The sequence below is a fragment of the Sciurus vulgaris genome, assembly GCF_902686455.1.
Source record: "Sciurus vulgaris genome assembly, chromosome: 8".
Lineage (NCBI taxonomy): Eukaryota > Metazoa > Chordata > Mammalia > Rodentia > Sciuridae > Sciurus > Sciurus vulgaris.
In genome coordinates, this window is record NC_136468.1 from 122542746 (window position 1) to 122567744 (window position 24999).

Sequence of the window (24999 nt, forward strand, 5' to 3'; positions counted from 1 at the left end):
GAATGAAATTGGAGGATATCATGTTAAGTGAGATAAGCCAATCTCAAAAATCCAAAAGACGAATGATCTCACTGATAAGTGGATGATGACACCTAATGGGGGGTGGGAGGGGGACAAGAATGGAGGAAGGAGGGACTGTATAGAGGGAAAAGAGAGGTGGGAGGAGTGGGGGGGAAGGAAAAAAATAATGGAATGAATCAAACATCATTTCTCTATGTAAATTTATGAATATGCAAATGTTACTCCATGTACAAACAGAAACAACATGTATCCCATTTGTTTACAATAAAAATAAATTAAAAGAATATACCTTAGAAGTCAGAGAATATCAAAATACACAGAAGAAAATAAAATGAGGGTCATAAGAAAGACTAGAGCAAAAAAGAGTGAAATGGAAAAGAAATATCTAGTCAGATGACAACAAAAAAGTAAAGTTGTTTATCAAGAAAAGGAAAAAGACATATCAGACATACCACCTATATCAGGAATGAAATAGGACATTTTGACACATGCAGAGCCTGAAATGTAGAAGTTATTATAAACAACATGCCAGTGATTGAAGATGAAATGAGCAAAATTTGAAACAATTTATTTGAACACACATTTGACTAGATAAAAATAGAAAAATCTTATTTTTGACTCAGAGGAGGTTAAGGTGCAACTCTCTTTGGTCGTCCTGAATCCGGGTTCGTCTGAGAGCAGCCACCTCCACCATGCCGCCCAAGTTGAATCCCAAATAGATCAGAGCTGTGTACCTGAGGTGCACCAGTGAGGTCGGCGCCACATCCGCCCTGGCCCTCAAGATCGGCCCCCTGGGGTCTTGTTCCAAAAAAGGTTGGTGCTGACATTGCCAAAGCAACTGGAGATTGGGAGGGTCTGAGGATTACAGTGAAACTGACCATTCAGAACAGAGGCCCAGATTGAGGTGGTACCTTCTGCCTCTGCCCTGATCATAAAAGCCTTCGAGGAGCCACCAAGAGACAGAAAGAAACAGAAAAACATTACACACAGAGTGGAAACATCACTTTCGATGAAATTGTCAACATTACCCGACAGATGCGTCATCAATATTTAGCTAGAAAACTTTCTGGAACCATTAAGGATATTCTGGGGACTGTCCAGTCTGTGGACTGTAATGTCAATGGCCACCACCATCATGACATCATAAGTGATATCAACAGTGGTGCAGTGGAGTGCCCAACTAGTTAAGAAATACATGGGAAAATATTTTAATAAATGATCATCTGACCACCAAAAAAAAAAAAAAAAAAAAAAAAGGAAAATCTCAATTATTTTAAAGCCACTAAAGGCATTGACTCATTAGTCAAAATTTTTTCAACAAAGAAAATTCCCAGCTCACGTAGTTTCACTAGCAAGTTTGACTAACCATACAAGGAAAACATTGTTCCTTTTTTTCTTTTTCTTTTTTTTTTTTGCGGTACTGGGGATTGAACTCAGGGCCTTGTGCTTGCGAGGCAAGCACTCTACCAGCTGAGCTATCTCCCCAGCCCCATTGTTCCATTTTAACACAAACTCTTCCAGGGTACAAAGAAAGAGAGAACCACTCATTTTATGAAGCAAATATAACCTTGGCCACAAAACTTAATAAGAACAGTCAGAAAAAGAATATTATAGCTGAATCTCACTCAGGTATACAAATGCATGTATTCTGAACAATACACTATCATACTGAGTCCAGCAGTATTACATGACAGCACATAATGGACAAATCTAGTTCATTGATTTGAGGAATGCAAGATTGGCCTTATATCAGAAATAGTCCATTATGTACACCATTAGAAAAGAGAAAAATCATATAAGCATACAAAAATACCCAGAAGAAGCATTGAATAAAATCTAATGAATTATTTATTAAAAACTTAGTAAACAAGGAACAGAAGAAAACTTTATTAACCTGATGAGGATTTCTTTAAAGAAACATCAGCCATCTTGTCTAATTGTGAAATGTTTAAACACATCCCTTTGTAACAGGATGAGTTTGCCCATTCATTGTTGCATATGGTTGTGAGAAGCTACCCTGGGGGTAGGGTGTAAAGCAAGAAAAAAAGGTACAAGAATTGGGAGGATAGCAACAACTGTCACTATTCACAGATGGTATGTTTTATGTATGTAACAATTCCTAAAAAATTCACAGATAGACTAATAGAATCAATAAGAAAACTTGGCACATATAGTGTGTGTGTGTTTCTAGCTATATAGTCTGTGTTTGTAAAATGAATAAAAATACTGCTTAAAAATGATACAATTTACAGTAAAATTAAACATAAATCACTATGGGAATAATCTAGAAAGATGTTCAAGACAAATGGAAAAACTCATGCATCTTTATTGAAAGTCAGTAAAACAATAAATGTACAGATACAGATGGTTCATAGATTGACGGGCTCAGTAGTACAGATGTCAGTTTCTTCCTAATTTAGTATGTAATTCAATATGAACCCAATTCAAAAGTTCAGACTCCAATTCATTTGTGTGCTATAATTTGAGAAATAGATTCTGAAATCCTAACAAAAAATACAAAGAGCAAAGAAAATTCAGGATCCTCTTGAAGGAGATCCATTCAGATGAAGAATGTACTCCATTGTGATCATCTGGCCTTCATGGTTATAATTAAGGGGAATTTCCAGAATTCTCCTGCTCTGTTCTGTGTCCTTTCTGGAATTCTGTACCCTTCTCCAACACCCCAGGCACATCTGGGGCTATACTTAGAAATAGTGGTCCAGTGTGTCAGTGCAGGGGTCTTCTTTTTCCAAGTGTGATTGATTTATATCTGTGGTTCTGAATTTTGTCAAAAAAGCCCAAATGAAGCACAAAAGCCTCAGAGATGCTAACCCTGGGTACAGTCACCCAGAGTAGCAGAGCATTTGGTTAAGAGATGCATTGTTCCCATTAGGTGCCTGGTCACACACCTCTGTCTGATAGCACACCTCTGTCAGGCCATCTGGGTTCATCTATTCTGAGTCCAGCACTTCTTTTCTTAGCCTCAGCTCATTTAGCTGTGTTAGTCTGTTTTTTGTTATAACAAAATACCTGAAGCTGGGTTATTTAGAGGTTATTTATCCCCCAGTTTTGGAGGCTGAAAGTCCAAGCCCAGGTGGTTCAGCTTGTGATGAAGGAATCCTTTGACTGCATCACATTACAGTGGGTGGTGTCATGGCAGGAGTGCATGCAGGACAGGAAGATCATATGGTGAGGCTTGCTGTTTCATAATAACTCACTCTTAATGGGAACTAACTGGGGTTCTATGAGAATTACCTTAATCTCCCCCCTGATGACCTGTTTCCCACTCTTAAAGACTTCATCACAATTTTGCCACACCAAGGACCAAATCTCCAACATATGAACTCTTGGGGGATAAACCATATGCAAATCATAGCAGTAGTTTCTCTGTGGCTTGTTGAAGGCTTGCTGGGCTGAATTTCTGATGCCACCATCTTCTCATGCCAGAATAACCTTTCCTTACAGAGGACATCACAATACCTTCCCTGTTTGAAACTTCTCCCCTCCTCAAATTTTGTCTTTTCTGGGCCTTTTCCTTGGTCCAAGTGAGGAACTGTGGTGTTCAGCTTTCCGTTGCTATAACAAAAATACTTTTTATAATTAAATTATGAAGAGAAAAATATTTTGGCTCATGATTTTAGAGGTTCTAGTCCATGATTGGGCAGATCAGTAACTTTTGTTTCTGGTTCAGATGCTGAATGGCAAAGACAATGGACTACGTGGCAGAGAAAACTGCTCACCTCATGGTTGGGAAACAGGTGAATCAAGAAGGGCAAGGGTCCCAAAATCCCCTTTAGGGGCAAGCCTCCATGATCTAAAGACCTCCCCACAAAACCGCTCCTAAAGGTCAATGGTACCTCCCAATAGGATCACTCTGGAACGTCAGAGGACATCCAATATCTAAACTACAGCAAGCAGGGAACCAAGAGAACTGCCCTGGCTTTCAGGGAGCTGCATGTCCCTCGATTAATTTTTTTTCTTTTATATATGTACACACACACACACACACACACACACACACACACATTATTTGTCGATGGATCTTTATTTTTTAAAATATGTGGTGCTGAGAATCAAACCCAGTGCCTCACACATGCTAGACAATTGCTCTGCTACTGAGATACAGCCCCAGCTCCCATGTCCCTCATTTCTTGTCCCTCACATGAGAGCATGTTCTTGGAGTGGAGACAGCTAGGAGTACTGGGAACAGGCTCACCCTCCCAGTAAGAGATCATGGGGGTCATGAGAGATGGAGACATGCCTGGTCCTGCATCCAGGGTGGGAATGACCCTCTTTGAAGTGAGAATTCTAGGTTTTGAGTTTCTGCAATGCAACAGAAGCAGCCAGCCCACCTCTAGTCTCTGAAGTCTACAGATCCATTACATTTTTCCAGGGAAGTGACCACTTGGTCCCTTCAAGCCTTGCCGTCTATGGGTACTTTGTTTCCATTTCCTGTTATGTTGTGTGATAACAAAGATCTTGCAGAGAGGATGATGTTAAGGAGACTGAGGTGAGAGATTATTCAAAACTATCTGGATGGGCTCAAGGAAGGGTCTTTACAAGGGAAAGAAGGAGAGGGAGGTCAGAGTGAGAGAAGAAGATGTGGGGATGAAAGCAAAGGAGAGAAAGAGGGAGAGAGTGAGGAGAGAGAAGTCGGGGAGGGAGAGAAAGGGAAAGAGAGCCTGAAAGGCAAAAAGAGATTTGTAGATGCTACATTACTAGTTTTGAAGTTGGAGGAAAGGGCCAGGGGACAGGAATCTGGAGTCCCTAAGGTGGCCCAGGAATGCAGTGTCCACTAGCAACTGGAAAAGGCCAGGAAATGAATTCTCCTCCAGAGCCTTTAGAAGGAGCAGGGCCCTGCTGACACCTTGGTTTTAGCCCCCAACAATACATTTCAGATTTCTAACCTCCAGACCTTTGAGAGAATAAATGCATATTAGTTTGAGTCACTGTATTTGAGGTCCTATGTTTCAGAAGCCATGGGAGACTCCAACAGGGGCTGATGGGAAGACACTCTGTACCCTCAGTCCCAATCCAAGGTGACACAGGCCTGATTCTTGACCCTGAGTCCTACCACCTCTAACTCTCATGATACAGTAAAGTGGCTGGAGCCCAGGGACTGCATGAGGGGCTGGGATGGGGCTGGACTGTAGTTTTACCACTCCTTCATCATCAGAGTGTGGCTGGAGCACTAGATTCTGCTAGTCTCAATGTAGAACTTAGAGTGCTGGCCATATAGCCCGTCTCGTAGAGTGCCTGACTCTCATGCTGGAGGCCCGGGTTCGAGTCCCCAGCCCTCTGGGATTGAGCAAATATAGAACTTAGTTTTCCTGCTGACATTCCCAATTGAATGAAGTGTTTCCAATAAATATTGCTTTTTCAACCAAAGGAAAATAGCAGGTGACCTTTCGTGCCACACACTTTAGAGAATCACCATGTCCTGAGGTCATTGGTTGGTCACCTGTGAGTGTGAGAGCCCAAGGTCCCTCTGCTGAAGCCTCAGGTAAAATGTCCTCACTTCTAATTGTACAAGACACCCCAGTGTTAAAAACTACCTCAGTGTTAAAAACATCAGTTCCTGGAGGTTTTCAAGATGGTGGACTAGAGGGGGACTGCATTTCATGCCACTCCAGGACTCAGGATTTAAGAGCAGGAGGTATTGAGAGACTCGGGAAAAGCGCTCAGAGTCTCTTCCACTGGGCAAGGCTACCCAGACAGGGTGGTAGTCCCAGAACGCAGGGAACTTTGTGGAGTAGAGTTGCCCAGTGAGACTCGCCTGCTGGAGCTGTGAACCCCGACAACCAGGAACATTGTAGAGGAGGGGCCGCTCAGCAAGAGGCTTCGGAGGAGAGTAAGGGTCCCAGGACTGGTGGCAGAACCGGACTGCAGGCAATTTCTCGGAGAAAGGGCCGCCCAGCGAGATGCTTCAGCACAGAGTGAGGGCCCCAGGATTGGGCAGTAGTTCTGGACCCCAGGGAATGTCACAGAGGAGGGCTGCCCATCCCAGATGGTAGTTCTGGACTGAAGGGAACTGGAGGAGAGCTGCCCAGTGAGACATCCCCACCGGGTAAGTCTTCCCTGCTGGGCGAGGCTTTCCCACCAGGGCAGTAGAACCAAAGACACAGGCCCAGACCAGCCATGCCCCAGCCGGCAGTCTAGTCCCCCTTTTGACTGACCATTGGTCAACATGTGGAGGCTCCTCTGCCTACTAGGAGGGAATATACCCCACCTGAAGACCTGCACCCCTAGAGGGGCAGCTTCCTTGTGGAGCAATGCATTATCAAGTTACTCCAAGACTTCAGGCTACTGAAGGATAGGAGGCGAGTTATTTGTACAGGGACACTATAAGTCAATAGAGGAATCTAGTAGTTTCATGACTAGAGGGGTAGATACCTGAGCAATATGAGAAAACAAGGGAAGAAAATGTCCCAAACAAACCTAGATGCTACATCAATAAAATCCAATAACAGCATGGCAGAAGAAATGTCAGAAAGGGAGTTCAGAATGTACATAATTAAAATGATCAGAGAAGCAAACAATGAGATGAAAGAGCAAATGCAGGCTTTGAATGATCACACCAATTGACAGTTAAAAGAGCAAATGCGGGAAGCAAAAGATCATTTCAATAGTTAGAGGTACTGAAAAAAAAAAAAAAAAAACCAAACAGAAATCCTTGAAATGAAGGAAACAATAAACCAAATTAAAAACTCCATAGAAAGCAAAACCAATAGGATAGAACACCTGGAAGACAGAACCTCAGATATTGAAGACAAAATATTTAATCTTGAAAACAAAGTTGACCAAACAGAGAAGATGGTAAGAAATCATGAACAGAATCTACAAGAATTATGGGATATAATGAAAAGGCCAAATTTAAGAATTATTGGGATTGAGGAAGGCTTAGAGAAACAAACATAGGAATGAACAATCTGTTCAATGAAATAATATCAGAAAATTTCCCACATCTGAAGAATGAAATGGAAAATCAAGTACAAGAGGCTTACAGGACTCCAAATATACAAAATTACAACAGACCCACACCAAGGCACATTATAATGAAAATACCTACATACAAAATAAAGACAGAATTTTAAAGGCTGCGAGAGAAAAGAATCAAATTACATTCAGGAGGAAAACAATATAGATATCAGCAGATTTTTCAACCCAGACCCTAAAATCTAGAAAGGCCAGGAACAACATTTTTCAAGCTCTGAAAGAAAATGGATGCCAACCAAGAATCTTATACCCAGCAAAACTTACCTTCAGATTTGATGACAAAATAAAATCCTTCCATGATAAACAAAAGCTAAAAGAATTTACAAAAAGAAAGCTGGCACTACAGAACATTCTCAGCAAAATATTCCATGAGAAAGAGATGAAAAACAATGATGTAAATCAGCAAAGGGAGGAACTACTCTAAAGGAATAGCCAAATAAAGGAGAAACCAAGCCATGACAAAAAAACAAAAATGAGCCAAATGACTGGGAATACAAATCATATCTCAATAATAACCCTGAATGTTAATGGCCTGAACTCATCAATCAAAAGACATAGACTGGAAGATTGGATTAAAAAGAAAAATCCAACAATTGGCTGCCTGCAAGAGACTCATCTCATAGAAAGAGATACCCACAGACTAAAGGTGAAAGGATGGGAAAAAACATACCATGCACATGGACTTAGCAAAAAAGCCAGAGTATCCATCCTCATATCAGATAATGTGGACTTCAAGCCAAAGTTAGAAGTGATAAAGAAGGACATTTCATACTGCTTAAGGGAAGCATAAATCAGCAAGACATAACAATCATAAATAGGCCCCAAACAGTGGCTCATCCATGTACATCAAACAAATCCTTTTCAATTCCAGGAACCAAATAGACCACAACACAGTAGTACTAGGTGACTGTAACACAACTCTCTCACCACTGGACAGATCTTCCAAACAAAAATTGAACAAAAAACCATAAATCTTAATAACCCAATCAATAATTTAGACTTAACAGACATATATAGACTATACCATCCAACTAAGAGCGAATACACTTTCTTCTCAGCAGCACATGGATCCTTCTCCAAAATAGATCATATATTATGGCACAAAGTTACTGTTAGCAAATACAAGAAGATCATAATGGATTGAAATTAGAAATAAATGACAGAATAAAAAACAGAAACTACTCCAATACCTGGCGATTAAATAATATGATATTAAATGATGAATGGATAACATAGGACATCAGGGGGGAAATAAAATTCTTAGGGGTAAAGGAGAACAAAGATACATCATATCAAAATCTCTGGGCACGATGAAAGCAGTTCTTAGAGGAATATTTATTTCATGGAGCTCATTCAATAAAAGAAAAAAAATCAACAAATAAATGACCTAACACTATAGCTCAAAGCCCTAGAAAAAGAAGAATAGACCAACACCAAAAGGAGTAGAAGACAGGAAATAGTTAAAATCAGAGCTGAAATGAATGAAATTGAAACTAAAGAAACAATAAAAAAATTGACAAAATAAAAAGTTGGTTCTTTGAAAAAATAAACAAAATTGATAAACCCTTAGTCACACTAACAAAGAGAAGGAGGGCGAAAACTCACCAAATTACTAAAATTTGGAATGAACAAGGAAATATCATGACAGACATGATTGAAATACAAAACATAATTAGAAACTATTTTGAACTATACTCCAACAAAATAGAAAATCTTGAAGACATCAACAGGTTTCTAGAGACATATGAATTACCTAAACTGAACCAAGAGGACATACACAATTTAAATAGATCATTTTCAAGTAATGAAATACAAGAAGTCATCAAAAGCCTACCAACAAAGAAAAGTCCAGGACCAGATGGGTTCTCAGCCGAGTTCTACAAAACCTTTAAAGAAGAGCTCATTCCAATACTCCTCAAAGTGTTCCATGAAGTAGAAGAGGAGGGAACCCTCCCAAACTCATTCTATGAAGCTAATATCACCCTGATACCTAAACCAGACAGAAACACATCGAGGAAAGAAAATTTCATTATCCCTAATGAATATTGATGCAAAAATTCTCAACAAAATTTTAGCAAATCACATACAAAAATATATTAAAAAGATATGGCACCATGATCAAGTGGGTTTTATCCCAGGGATGCAAGGTTGGTTCAACATCTGGAAATCAATAAATGTCATTCACCATATCAACAGACTTAAAGTCAAGAATCACATGATTATTTCAATAGATGCAGAAAAAGCATTTGATAAAATACAGCATCCCTTCATGTTCAAAACACTAGAAAAAATAGGAATAGTGGGAACATTCCTTAACATTGTAAAGGCCATCTATGTTAGCATAGATGTTATGTTAGCCCATGGCCAATATCATTCTAAATGGTGAAAAACTGAAAGGATTCCCCTTAAAAACTGGAGCAAGGCAGGGATGCTCTCTTTCACCACTTCTTTTCAACATTGTCCTCGAAACTGTAGCTAGAGCAATTAGACAGACCAAGGAAATTAAAGGGATGTGAATAGGAAAAGAAGAACCCAAACTATCCCTATTTGCTGAGGATATGATTATATATTTAGAGGAAAATTCCACCAGAAAATTTTAGAACTCATAAGTGAATTCAGTAAAGTAGCAGGATATAAGATCGATGCTAATAAACCCAATGCATTTTTATTCATAAATTATGAATCCTCTGAAAGAGAATTTGGGAAAACTACCCCATTCACAATAGCCTCGAAAAAAATAAAATCTAACAAAAGAGGCGAAAGACCTCTACAATGAGAACTACAGAACACTAAAGAAAACCTTGGAAAATGGAAAGATCTCCCATGTTCTTGGATAGGCAGAATTAATATTGTCAAAATGGCCATACTACCAAAAGTGCTATATAGATTCAATGCAATTCCAATTAAAATCCCAATGACATACCTCACAGAAATAGAGCAAGCAATCATGAAATTCATCTGGAAGAATAAGAGACCCAGAATAGCTAAAGTAATCCTTAGCAGGAAGAGTAAAGCAGGAGGTATTGCAATACTAGAGCTTCAACTATACTACAAAGCAATAGTAATAAAAATGGCATGGTATTGGTACCAAAATAGACAGGTAGATCAATGGTACAGAATAGAGGACACAGACACAAACCCAAATAACACAGTTTTCTCATACTAGAGAACGGTGCCAAAAACATGCAACGGAGAAAAGATAGCCTCTTCAACAAATGGTGCTGGTAAAACTGAAAATTCATACGCAACAGAATGAAACTAAACCCCTATCTCTCACCCTGCACAAAACTCAACTCAAAATGGATCAAGGACCTCAGAATCAGACCAGAAACCCTGCAGATTATAGAAGAAAAAGTAGGTCCAAATCTTCAACATGTCGGCTTAGGATCAGACTTCCTTAATAGGACTCCCAAAGCACAAGAAATAAAAGCAAGAATCAATAACTGGGATAGATTCAAACTAAAACGCTTTCTCTCAGCAAAGGAAACTTTCAGTAATGAGAGAAGAGAGCCTATATAGTGGGAGAAAATCTTTGCCACTCATACTTCAGATAGAGCACTAATTTCCAGAATATATGAGGAACTCAAAAAACTCTACACCAAGAATACAAATAACCCAGTGGACAAATGGGCTAAGGAAATGAACAGACACTTCACCAAAGATCTACAAGCAATCAACAGATACATGAAAAAATGTTCAACATCTTTAGTGATAAGAGAAATGCAAATCAAAACTACCCTAAGATTCCAACTCACCCCAATTATAATGGTGATTATGAAGAATACAAGCAACAATAGGTGTTGGTAAGGATGTGGGGGAAAAGGTACACTCATACATTGCTGGTGGGACTGCAAATTAGTGCAGCCACTCTGGAAAGCAGTGTGGAGATTCCTCAGAAAACTTGGAATGGAACCACCATTTGACCCAGCTATCCCACTCCTCGGCCTATACCCAAAGGACTTAAAATCAGCATACTACAGAGATACAGCCACATCAATGTTCACAGCTGTTCAATTCATAGTAGCCAGACTGTGGAACCAACCTAGATGCCCTTCAATTGATGAATGGATAAAGAAACTGTGGTATATATATATACAATGGAATATTACTCAACCATAAAGAATAACAAAATTATGGCATTTGCAGGCAAATGGATGAAATTGGAGAATATCATGCTAAGTGAGATAAACCAATCTCAAAAACCCAAAGAACACATGATCTCTCTGATAAGCGGATGATGATACATAATGGGGGGGTTGGAGGAGGCAAGAATGGAGGAAGGAGGGACTGTGTAGAGGGAAAAGAGGGGTAAGGAGGGGAATGAAAATATAACAGAATGAATCAAACAACATTACCCTATGTAAATGTATGATTACACAAATGGTATGCCTCTACTTCATATATAAACAGAGAAACAAGATGTATTCCATTTGTTTACAATAAAAATAAATTTAAAAAAATCATGGATATTTGGATTATTTCTAGTTTTCTTCTGTCATTAATAATGTTGAGATAAACATCTCAACATTAAATTTAAATTAAATTTAAATTTAATTAAATTTGTAAATCTTTGTTTATGGCTTTGATTATTTCCTGCCCACCAGGATAAATTCCTAGAAAGGGAATTATATACTTTAGATAAACACAATTTCTTTCAATAACTTGCTGCCTCTTGCTGGGTTTGTTGTACATTTAAATGTCTATAGACAGTCCATGAGAGTGTCCATTCCTCTCTGGTATTGTCCCTCTACGTTCACTCATTAATTCCATAGGAATTTTGGCTCCTGGTCACCATGTGGACCTGCACCTCCTGCCATCCCCAGGTGCTGGTTGTGGTTCCTGGTCTTCAAATCTGGCCTCACACCTCCAACCCAGAGCCAATGTTTTTCAAAATAAAGCCTGATTCTTGACAGTCCCCTACTTAAATTTCTCTAAAGTCTCCTCCTGGAATGCAGGACCAAGGTCCGGAAACTTTATGGTCTGCTGGTCCTACCCCGTGTGCTTCTTACTTCCCTTGGCACCCACCCTTCCCTCTCTACTGCCCACTGCTGCCTCTGCTGGGTGCCCCCATCACCAGCCAGTGCTCATTCATTTGTGAGACCCACGTGGGTATCTGCCCACAGAGGTAGCATCCCTCCTTTCCCTTCATTGCTCCTAAAATGGCCATAGGTCTCTCCCCATCACTGGACAGACCCCCTTGGCTCAGACCTACTTTCTTTATGTCCTCAGGTCTGACCCCAGTAAACATTTATGTACAAGCCAGTGAGTACATGTACTTTTGTGAGACCCAGCCAAGCCCTTGCTCCCCTCTCAGTTTGCTTTGCAGAATACCCCTTCTCTTGGATCATCATAGAACAGGGCTGGAGGTGTAGCTCAGTGGTACAGCAGTGCTTAGCAGGGGCCAAGTCCTGAGTTCAATCCCCAAGACTCCCCCTACCCCCCCAAAATACAGGACATGCTTATGGAGTCCTACTGTCCCAAAACACAAGCCACTGGTCCTTCTTGTCTAGATCTTCCCCCTGGGGACCCCTGGATAGTCTGAGGCAGAGGATGACAAAACATTGGCCTGGGGACTTAACAATTGTTCTAAGTCTTTCAGAATCATAATCAGGGGCTGATTTGCAGATCCTAAACCCCCCTCTGAAGGGTCCCCAAATACCCCAGCTCCTCTGGTGACCCTGGGGTAGGGGGAGCAGCCCCCAACTTAGCACTCTCCCAGGAAATCAGGTTAGAGTTCTCCCTCTGTAGTTGTCACAGAATTACCTACTCAGCAAGAATTTTCTAGCCCCTCCTTCTGTTGAGTTAATGGAGACTCAGAGGGTGAATTTCTTGTCTAAGACACATAGTAACTTGGGATTTGACCAGGACCAGCTAGAGACCTGGGAGAACCAGTCCTTCTGGACATGGTGTGGAGCAAGCTTGGAACTGGAGATTGGGATTTTGGGCAATTTCAGTTCTTTAACCTCAAGCTCTCTAGTTGGCTGCCTGGAGTACAATCTGAAGGGGAGAGTGCACTAGGGGGCAGAAGAGACCAACAGTAGTGGGAGCCTGAGCTAGAAAGCATTGGAGCTCTTCAGCAGGGAGAGTGGGGACTAGGATGCAGGAACAGAACTCTGGCTCCACATTCCTGCTGTTAGATTTCTGTCAGTATAGCAAATACCAGAGAAAAATAAATTTATACAGAGAGAAGGTTTATTTTGGCTCACAGTTTTGGAGACTTTATTCCATGATTGGTTGACCTTGTTGCATTGGGCCTGTGGTGGCAGTTTGATGAAACTGGAACCTCCTGCTTATTCAGACCTGGAGGTGACAATTCTCAGCAAACAGAACTCTTTGCTGAGTCCCTTTCCTGGGACCATCATGAAAAAAAGTATGGGAGATTTCAAGACCTGGGTCAGTGGTTGACCCTTCTGAATCTGATTTTAAGTAATTAGACCCTTTCAAGGGTTTGTATCATTTGATATTTTTTTCATGGATTAGAAAATTTAATATTAAGATGACAATATTTCCAAAGTTGATATACATATTTAGTGTAATCTCTACCAAAATTCCAACTGCAGTTTTTGCAGAAATTGACAGGCTGATTCTAAAATGTATATAGAAATTCCATCAACCCAAAATAGCTTAAGTAATCTTGAAAAAGAAGACCAGGTTGGAGGACTTATACTTTCAGCTATAGGTGGACACAGTACCTTTATTTTATTTTTATGTGGTGCTGAGGATCAAACTCAGGGCCCTCACGTGTGTTAGGTGAGCGCGCTACCACTGAACCACAACCCCAGCCGAGGATTTATACTTTTGAGCTCCAGAACTTATTGCAAAGCTGCAGTAATCAAGACAAAGCATAAAGATAGATATATTGATCAATGGAACAGAATTGAGAATCTTGAGATAAACCCACACATACTTAATTTTTGACAAGGATGCCAAGACAACTGAACAGGAAGAGTAACATCAGGAAATGTTGCTTGCTAGAACAACAGGATATCCACATGTAAAAGAATGAATTTCAACTCCTACCTCATACTGTAGACAAAGATAAGCAAAAATGAATCAAAATCCTGGGGTAAGAGCTAAAACTATAAAACACTTATTAGAGAGCACAGGAATAAATTATTGTGACTTTGGATTAGACAATACATTCTCCAATATATTAAAAGCATGAGAAGTACATTTTGAAATTAGAAGTGACTTCAAATTTTTAAAAATGTGCTTAAAGGACACCATAGGAATGCAAAAATAAATGACCTACACAATGGGATAAAATATTTGTGCACTGTGTCTGATAATGGTCTGGTATCTAGAATGTATTAAGAACTCTTACAACCTAAGTATAAGGAGATAAATGATCCAATTAAAAATGGTCTAAGCCTTTGATAGATGTTTCTACAAAGAATGTATAAAATGACCAAAAAGCACATGAAAACACACTAAATATATTAGCCATTGGGAAGATGATAAAAATTGAAAACACAATGAATTACCAATTTACATCTACTAGTATGGCTATATTTTTTTCAAATGATGTGTAATATATGTGGAGAAACTAGTGGGAATGCAAAATGATACAGCTGCTATAGAAAAAGTTTGTCATTTCCTCAAAAATTTAAACACAGTTACCAAGTGATTCCACTCATGGGTACATATCAAAGAGAAATGAAAATATGTGTTTATAAAAACTTGTGCATACATGTACACAGCATTATTCATAATAGCCAAATACTACACACAAGCAACCCCAAATGTCCATCAACTAATGAATATATAAATCAAATGTAGTAGTAGTATATCCACGTGATGGAATATTTTTTAGCCATAAAAAGAATGAAGTGCTGATATATGCTTTGAGATGGGTGAAAACTGAAAATTATTATACTACCTGAAAGAAGCCAGAAACAAAAGGAATCAGTATATGATTCTATTTACATAAAATATCTAGAATCCACGAATTCATAAAGAAAGGAAGGAGGTAATTACATGAATGACAAGGAAAGAGAGAAGGAGGAAGTACTGTTAACAGTACGGGGTATGTCCTATGTTTTAATACACTCTTTATTGCAAAATATCTAAGACTATTTTATTACAAAAAAGGTTGACTTTGGCTCAGGGTTCGCAGGTCCAATAGCATGGTGCCAGCATCTTCTTGATTTCTGGTGAGGTCCTCATGGCAGAAAAGCAAGCACACAACTCCTTTTATAGCAAACCCATTCCCGTGGGTCCTAGATGTGCAGATACAGTTCAAAGAGGGTTCGGTTCCTTCAGGGAGATGGAAATCTGATTTACGAATTGGGAGGAGGGAACAAGCATATTCTGAGCTTTTTCTTGCTTGTTGGCCTCAGAGCACTATTTGCTCTGCCAGTGTCTGCCCAGTTGCCAGTGTCTGGAGGTGTGAAGTCTGGGGAAGTCTTCTCACCTGCAGGTGGTCTGTGAAGGTTTGCTCAGACCACACTCACCAGGGAGGGGTAGGTGTAGCAGATGGGCACTCTGATTATCCACACTGTAGAATGAAGCTGTAAAGCTGAAGAACAGAGATATACACAGTAAGAGCTAGGCTTCCATCCTCAGTCTGGTGGGCCCCACATCACGATATATATTTCCGTGTCTGATCGACTCCAGAGCTGTGCTGAAGCCATTATGAACACTTCTTTGGGCACTGTTTGTCTCTAAATTCCTGACGGGGGCCTGTGTTTCACAGATGGACGTGGTGTTGGAACAATGGGGACCATCCAATCACAGTACAGTATCTGCATCTCAGCAGACAGCTCCCTATATAGCCTTTGGGTGTGTTCACCACAGAGCATGGGATTGCGAATGCTCTGCTGCCCGGAATCTCTTCTCGCGCCTCGGCAAGCATCCCGGACCCACGCTCCAGAGGTCGCGAGGGCCGGCGGCGCTCCGCTGCTAGGACGGCGGTCGCGATGCCGCTGCTCAGCGGGGCCAAGAAGGGACCCGGCAGCCCCGTGGAGAAACCCCGCCGTTGTCCCCTTCCCGACTCCTGTTTTTTTTTTTTTTTTTTTTTTTTGTGGTGCCGGGGATTTGAACCCAGGGCCTTTCTTTGCGAGGCAAGCACTCTACCAACTGAGCTATATCCCAGCCCAAAAATGAGGTTCTTAATGTCAGAATAGGCCTCCCCATTTCATAGCAGGTGAAATTGAGGCCCACACGGGTCAGTTGCCCAGGAAAACAAAGACTAATGGCGTCTAATCCAGGAGTTGATCCAGCTGTCCTGAAATCAGGAGCTGGTCTCTTTAGGGGCACAGTGTGTGTGGCGGGGGTGTGTGTGGAGCATGGGGCTAGGCTGGGCTGCAAGACTTGTCCACAGGAAGCTCTCTGCCATTTCCATCACTGGGAACCCAGTTCAGCCTGCAGGTGGTGGTGTGTTTGTGAACTTCTTTCACCAAAGGCTGAAGGTCAGATTTTGTGACTGTTATAGGTGAAGAAGAATATTGACCTGAAATATCCCAGTTCTGATTATCATTATCACCTCACTGTTACTGTTCCTACATTGTTTTCATGGGATTTCACTGAAGTTACTAAGGTTTTTTATAATGGTTAAAACGAAATCTCTTAAAACGTCAGTACAAAGAAAAATGAGTCAGAACATAAAAAAAAAAAAAAAAATTTCAATAAGTTGACAATATGTATTTCTTGTTCACTTCTAAGAGATATTTCATCTTATTTACACCTACATGTATAAGACAATGACTATCATACAACAAATCACCCTACAGGGATGAAAAATAAAAAGACAAGTTGGTTCTAGGACATGCTCTGTATTATACCTAGTATTTCGATGTATTTGGCAAATAAAAGCATTTTGAAATATTCTTAAGTTTCCTTCCTTTATGCAGAAACAGTATTTATTCAGTGAAAACTAATTTTTACCATCTGATATAGACAAATTTTCTCCTCCTAAGTCATTTGATTGAAGACACATCATCACAGCATTATTTTATCATTATCATTAGCATTTTTCACATGACTTAATACCATGTTTCCTTCTCTCACATAGAATATTACCTAAGAGGGCTGGGGATATAGCTCAGTTGGTAGAGTACCTGCCTCGCAAGCACAAGGCCCTGGGTTCAATCCCCAGCACCACAAAAAAAAAAAAAAAAAAAGAATATTACCTAACAGAAGTCCCCAAAAGGAGCCACAGTATATTTATAACAAAGAGAGAAAACTGTATTTCAATTTCTACTTTTCAATATGATGGTTTAATTAAAACAAAACTTAATCAGATATGAAACCCCAAAATATGAAAATCAGTTCATGCATATATCATGGCCATGATCATTAACACCTTCATAAAATGAGGGGAGAAAAGAAACATCTGCTGCTTCTTACCAAACTTCTTTATTACTTTAAATTTCATTTCAAAAGATTATTTCTTTAGAAAGTGTTCTCCTGCTTATGATGGTGTGAATATTGGGTGTCTTCTCAGGGCCATCCCTGGACAAGCAGATGAAAGCAGGTGTATATGAAATGGAAACAGAACCCGCTCCCAGGCTCCTGGTATTCACACACAGGACACATCTTGCTTTTCAATCTTGGTTCAGTTAAGAAGAAAAAAAGGGATGAGTTACATTTCTGGGGGGAAAAGGTAGTCTATTTGGGAGCACAGCAGTCCATTCAAGTGTTTGGGCTTAGTCCTTCCAGCTTATAGAGTTTTCAGTACCCTGAAAATCTCCCTTCATGATTCCTCTCCTCCAGGGTCCTCTGAGTGTAGTTATTGTATCCACAAATAATGTCACACATCAAAGGATTTGGAGCTTCCTAAGGAACAACCATGTCTGGTTATGTTCAGATTTAAGATATCTATGACAAATCTCAGCAATCACTTTCTAACTTTGGGAGCCAATGCCTGGATTCCCAGTATCCGGATTTCAGTATGTGGAAATCATGTCAAAAAAGCAAAGTCCCAGAAGCTAGAGAGGAGTAAAGAAAACAAAAATGGGGATGGATCTCCTAAAAATCAAAGGGAGATCAGTACAGGAAAGGGACTAAGGCATGGGAGGCAGAGAGGGTGGAAATGCTGGGGAGTGATATTGGCCAAATTATATTGTTATGCATTGTGTGCATGTATGAATATGTAACAAAAAGTTCCATCATTAAGTACAACTATAATGCACCAATAAAAAACTGAGGGAGAGATAAAAAAAGCAAAGACCTAGCAGCCCAAGTGGACTGTCTCTAAAGCTCTGGCACATTCTCCACACCTCCACACCACTGAAAGGTCCTGTAAATTATTAAAAAAATTAATTGGACATAGCCAATTTAACTGTACAAACGGCTTTATTAAAATACTCCCTGAAGTTAAAAAATTCATGTAAACATTGCCTCTAAGTCACTGGAGAAACTTCAAGTCTGTTTGCCTTATATTTCCCAAGTTTCACAATTTTAATTTTTCAGCTTTCTTGAAGATATCTATTTTCTTTTTCTTAACAGAATTCACAGTCTATAGCTGCTTTTGACTATGACCCCGTGGTTTGGAAGAAAGAATATTATCAGAGGACCTATGATGTGTAAGAAAAAGTACATTGACTTGCAAACTGAGTGGTTGGTTTAACTGTTAACATAATAAAGGGTGCCACTGTGTAAGAGCCACCTGAGTGGCAGCCCAGGTAACTAAGTCATTGTTTTAGTCAGCTTTTTTGCTGCTGTGACTATCAGTCATGAGAAGAATAATTTTAGAGAAGGGAAAGTTTATTTGGGGGTTCATTATTCCAGAGGTCTCAGTCTATATACAACCAGCTCCATTTCTTGGGGCCCAAAGTGAGGCAGAACATCATGGCAGAAGAGTGTGGTAGGGGAAAGTAGCTAACATTATGATCAGGAAGGAGAGAGAGAAAGAGAGAGAGAGAGAAAGAGAGAGAGAGAGAGAGAGAGAGAGAGAGAGAGAGAGAGAGAGATTCACCATATACAAAATAAATACCCCCCAAACTTGCTCCCCGTGACCCACCTCTTTCAGACATCCCCAACATGCTTTCAGTTACCACTCAGTTGATCCCCACCAGGGGATTAATTCACTGATTGGTTAAGGCTCTCATAACCCAATCATTTCACCTATGAATGTCCTCACATTGTCTCACACATGAGCTTTTGGGGGACACCTAATATCTAAACCATAACAGTCATAAACAACCTTAAACACCTTGAGAGTGTTTGAAGAAAGGATGCAATATCTGTAGTTGTTCCTTATCACTCTAGTTGCTAATGTGATAAAGATTCCAGTTAAGAGGGTAAAGTAGTATCCACAGTGATACACGCATACCCATCTTTATAGCATCATAATTCACAATAACCAAACTATGAACCAGCCCAACTGTCCATGCACACATGTATATAGAAATACACACACACACACACACACGCACACATGCACAATGGAGTTTTATTCAGCCATAAAGAAAAATGAAATTATGTCATTTGCAGGAAAATGTGTGGAACTAGAAACAATTAGGATAAATGAAATAAGTCAAACTCAGAAGGTCAAGGGATGAATGTTTTCTCTCACTTGTGGAAGATAGAGTGGAAAAAGAAAAGAAAGGGGGGCACAGCTCTCATGAAAATCAAAGTAAGATCAGTAGAGGAAAGGGACCAAGGGGTGGGATGTGGGGAAATGCTGGGGAGAGATAGTGACTAAATTACATTGTTATATTTTGTGCATGTATGAATATGTAACAACAAATTCCACCACTATGTACAAGTATAATGCACAAATAAAAAATGAGGTAGAAAAATGTAAAGTAGTATAAAGGGTAGATACCATGCCACAGGCAGGATGAAGGATAGCATTGTGGGGTACCATTGAACCTACTCATAGCACATGCACTTTAGCCAAGAAACTGTTTGGATATTTCAGTTATGTACGTTTTGAAACCCATGGCAGTCTCAGTTCTCCAGATGTTCAAGTCATAAACTAGATCCCAATAGAACTTTTGAGTCTTATCCACTCCACTGAACCCAGTCAGCTACATTGTTTACTGCATCAACCAGTATTCATGTAAAATAATACTTGGGCTTTGAGGCTTGCACAATGACATGTAAGTAGCAGAGTTGAGTCAGAAAACCTGATTTATGTACAAACCAATCATCAGCAAGGCAGTTCAATTGGGAAGGACTCCGTGAATGTCAAAAACGAAAGGAGAGACACCAACATAATACAAAGAAAGCTCCAGTGGGAAAAGACTCTGGCAAGCTGTGGAAATATTTGTGCTTCTGGTTCTCTTCCAGCAACTTCATGTTCATGTGTCTCCTTTCAGTGAAGGCTATGCAATCCTTGAAATGGTTACAAGGACAGCTATGACACTCATGAGGCTGAGAAGGTAGTTTAAATATTTCAAAAAAGAGGGTTTCACTTTTACAACAAGTTGGTGTTGCTTAGCAGAGAGGTCTTCAGCTCTTGGACACAATCCTTCATGAACTTGGAAAGCCAAGATTGGGATCTTATGAGTGATGATAATTAGAGGCCCAGAAAACTATGTAGTGAGAACTCCATTAGTGAAAGATGTATATTTTGGCTGGGGGCTGTGGCACATGCCTCTAATCCAGTGGCTGGGGAAGCTAAGGCAGGAGGGTTGCAAGTTTGAAGTCAGCCTCAGCAACTTAATGAGGTTGTGTCTCAAAACAAAAATAAAAAGGGCTGAGAACGTGGCTCAATGTTTAAATGCCCCTGGGTTTAATCCCCAGTACCAAAATAAATTGATAAATAAAAAATAAATAAAGCCAATGACAAAGGGCCACATATCACTGGATCCCATTTCATTGATATGACATGTTAGGACATATCCCTTTGCCAAAAACAAGGTATATCTGGTCCAATAGGATGCTCACTGAGTGGGAGTGGACAGGTGGATTGGCCATTCTGTCATCCTGCATCTTCTGGAGGTGGCTTCCAAGACCCCACTCCATGCCATCTTTATTGTCCTTCCACCTGGGTGCTTGTGAGCTTCTGCGTAGAGAGACATGCAGTCACTGCCTACCTTGTTGGGGACTGAGTGAGAGGCTGGGGATGCCAACTGGCACAAACCATCTGAGCACAAACTTGGTGTTGGCATGGTAGCCACTGGCCATGGGAGGCTGGGCTATTATTTAAATTTTTGTATTCTATTTTATAAAATTTTGTTCAATTATCTCACAATCCAAAGAAATTTTTAAAGCACTTGTAGAAATAAATTATTTTAACATTTAGTACTCAAGTTTTCCTCTCTGTAGTCTTTTTTCCATTTCCTAATAATGATGTTTTAGGATTACTTACACTCACCCAACCTGTACATGCTTCCACACACACCAAAAAACTTTCTGGGACAGATGACCATGAATTTGTTTGAGTTTATTTGGCTGTAGAATACACAGTTTTATACCTCAATATTTTAAAAGTGGTTCTTGGAAGTAATCCTAGTTTGAATCCAAGCTCCATTGATTTTTAAAATTCATTTTCAGTATATCTAGGTGTGCATATTAAAGCGGTGAGGGCATTAAGTTGGCGGAGCCAGTGAAAAGCAGTCAGGGAGAGAATTTATTATAATCAAGAGTTAGTCACATTAGGTCAGTAAAACAGGCAAGAGGGTCTTTAGAGTCACGTAAAGGGACAACTGATTTTCAAGAAGTGTGCAAAGGTAACAAAAAAAAAAAAAAAACACAAAACAAACAAAAACCAAAAAAAAAAAAAAAACCCCCAAAAAACAAAAAAAAACTCCACCAGAAGATTTCTAGAGCTCATAAATTAATTCAGAAAAGTAGCATGACATAAGATCAGTACTCATAAATCAATCATAATCCTATACTTCTATATTCCTATACTTCATATCTGCCAAAAAAGAAATTAGGAAATTATCCCATTCACAATAGCCTTAAAAACATTTGGGAGTCAATCTAACAAAAGAGGTGAAGGATCTCTAAAATGGATACTATAGAACATTACAGAAAGAAATTGAAGAAGACCTCAGAAGATGGAAAGATCTCCTATGTTCTTGGATAGGCAGAATTAATATGGTCAAAATGGCCATACTATGAAAAGCATCATACAGATTCAATATAATCCTCATTAAGATTCCAATGACATTCTTCACAGAACTAGAAAAAGCAGTTTTGAAATTCATTTGGAAAAATAAGAGACCCAGAATAGCCAAAGTGATACTTAGAGAGAAAAGTAAAGCAGGAGGCATCACAATACCAGACCTCAAATTATACTACAAAGCTATAGTAACAAAAACAGCATGGTACTTCAAAACAGGCATAAAGACATATGATTAGAATAGAAGACACAGAGACGAGCCCACATAAATAGTTATCTCATATTAGACGAAGGCACCATAAACATATACTGGAGAAAAGATAGCTTCTTCAACAAATGGTGCTGGGAAAATTGGAAATCCATATGTAGCAGAATGAAATTGAACCCCTATATCTCACCCTGCACAAAACTCAACTCAAACTGGATCAATGTTCTAGAAATTAGAACAGAAACCCAGCAACTTCTAGAAGAAAATGTAGGCCCAACTCTCCAACATGTCAACATAGGAACTGACTTACTTAAAAAGACTCTAAAGCACAAGAAATAAAAAATAAGTGGAATAGCATCAAATTAAAAATCTCTGCACAGCAAAGGAAACAAGAGCATGAGGAGAGAACCTACAGAATGGGAGATTTTTGACACTTCCTCCTCACTTAGGGTATTAATATCCAGAATATACAAAGAACTCAAAAAACCTTAACACCAAAAACCTAATAATCCAATCAATAAATGAGCAAAGGAATAACACACTCCTCAAAAGAAGAAATACAAATGGTCAACAAATACAAGAAAGAATGTTCAACATCTCTTGCAATTAGGGAAATGCAAATCAAAACTACTCTGAGGTTTCATCTCGATCCAGTCAGAATGACTATCATCAAGAATACAAATAATAATAAATGCGGGGATGTGGGGGAAAAGGTTGATGCTGGGGATTCCCTTCTGTAGGAAGAAGAAAAGTTGTGTGTTAGGAGTTGTGAAAGGTGAGCAATGGGAGGTGCTGAAGCTCTGACTAAATGAGTAGGGCCTTTATTCTCATTAGGTGGAATCTCCAGATTGGTGTCTGGATCTAAATGGAGGAAGACGATCAGCAAGAAGTAGCAAAGAGTTAGGGATTATGCGTATTATTCCCCCATTATTGTTTGGTGTGGTGGAAGATAGGCGGACAGATAGGACTGGGAGCCCAGCTGTCTGGTCTTTCAGGTCAGTTGTGGTAGAGATAGCTGGGAATTGCAAAGTGTAAGTGGGTAGAGGCAGAGAGTCTGCAGTGCCTGCACCAAGTGGGGAAAAGGAGAGGCAGGATAAGTGGCAGTGCAGTCTACTGTTGTCTGTTTTACCTTCCAAGCCCTCTATTTTAACCTCCAAGATTTTGCTCTTCTTTTGACACTGAATATTATTCTGCAGAGTTCCCAATTCTTCCTCAATAGAAATACCAGGAAGGTTAGGAGGTTAGGACAGCTCACCTGGATGTCACAGATGTGGCATTAGCAGCAGAAATGGAAGGCATACAACCATAGGCATGGACACTTCCTTCTTCAGGGTCTATGACTAGCAGCTGTGGGTAGAGAACAGATCCCTGATGGACTAGATGGAGACTCTTCACCCTGCACATCCTTTCTTGACCTCTGGGAGTCTGAAGAGCTAGGCAGATGACCTGCATTCAGGAATTCCTTGACCAACTTCTCTGGCATCACAGAGCAGCCTAGGGTTGGGTCAGGGAGCACTCTTGTATGTGCATCAGCTTGTCCCAGAGTCAGGACACATCCAGCAGGGCTGTGTGAGATGGGGAGATCATGCTCATCTGAGGAGCTGTTTATGGAAGACACCAAGGCTGTGGGATCACCTCATTGGAGTGAGGTAGACAGATGCCTGGATATTTCTAATTCCCAATTTCTTGGGGGTCCTCTTTCCTTATCATCCTGCAGGTCTATCTCTTCCTGACCTTCCTCTTATTCCATTGCCATCCATTTTTTATTCTCTTTCTTTCTCTCTCTTTTTTCCACATTTTTCCATTCCTTCCTTAGGCTCCTCTAGAGCTCTCACTTCTGTTTCCTCTGGACACTGAATGTCATGAGATCCATTTCTGGGTCTACCTGCTCAGGTAGTACAGGTAGAGAGTAGATCTGTACCCATCTGTTTATTACTCTGTATTCAAGGCCAATGATAAAACAATGGAGTGAGATCCAGGAGGTGAGGGCCTTATCCCTCATCTACCACAAAAAGATTTTGTCCCCTTGGGAATGTCCTAGTTTTCCCAAGACCCATTTCCTTTTCTTCATTTTGACAGAGTCATACTAGATGACTCAAAATAATATCTGTATGGATTCATCTTGACATGACTGTAGCCATCTAGAGTCATAGCCACCATTGACTGTCTCAGAGTAACTCTAGTCTGGTTTTCCTACATGATTTCCCAGCATAGTACAAATAGAAAAAACCATTAGAATGGCATATGGAACTTTACAACAGGACCCTTGAGCTAGGGATGTGCCTGACTTTGACATTAGCTTACTCTAAAACAGGAACATTTTGGTTAGGATGAAGCCATTTTTACCTTGACCAATATACACACCCTCCTTCTCAAACAAATTGTAGGGATCCATTTAGTTTTGCTGTTGCATAGGATCATATTTCTTTCATAATTCCCCCAATAAATTGTATTCTGTGCAGATATAGAACTGCCTGCGTCTCTTTCTTTTAGTATCATGTCACCTTCAGCTTTGTTCTTGTACTCTGGGAATGGGTTGTTCCAGAACAACATCCATACCTGTTGCAGTGATAGTTTAGATATCACCAGTATTCAAACAAATTAAGACAATTACTTGTGAAATTGTGCAACCTCTGTAACTATGTTTTAGAGCATCCTCCATTTTGTAGGTGACAAGCTGAACACACACAGCAAGAGATGACTTTGCTCAGTGGCTTCAAAGTAGACAGAAATAAAACAAAAGTCTCCCTTTCTT

General features: G+C 40.0%; 2 pseudogenes across 2 annotated transcripts; one reads left to right on the forward strand and one right to left on the reverse strand.

The window, feature by feature from the left end:
* The first annotated feature begins 311 nt into the window (after positions 1-311).
* Positions 312-3209, forward strand: LOC306668816 (large ribosomal subunit protein uL11-like; annotated as a pseudogene). The gene has a single exon. The product of its transcript is annotated as a large ribosomal subunit protein uL11-like (transcript).
* Positions 3210-14892: 11683 nt separating this feature from the next.
* On the reverse strand, positions 14893-20931 carry LOC306667697 (lysophospholipid acyltransferase 1-like; annotated as a pseudogene). The gene is made up of 4 exons: positions 20854-20931; positions 19787-20547; positions 15431-15535; positions 14893-14896 (listed from the first exon to the last, which is right to left on the reverse strand). The product of its transcript is annotated as a lysophospholipid acyltransferase 1-like (transcript).
* Positions 20932-24999: the final 4068 nt, after the last annotated feature.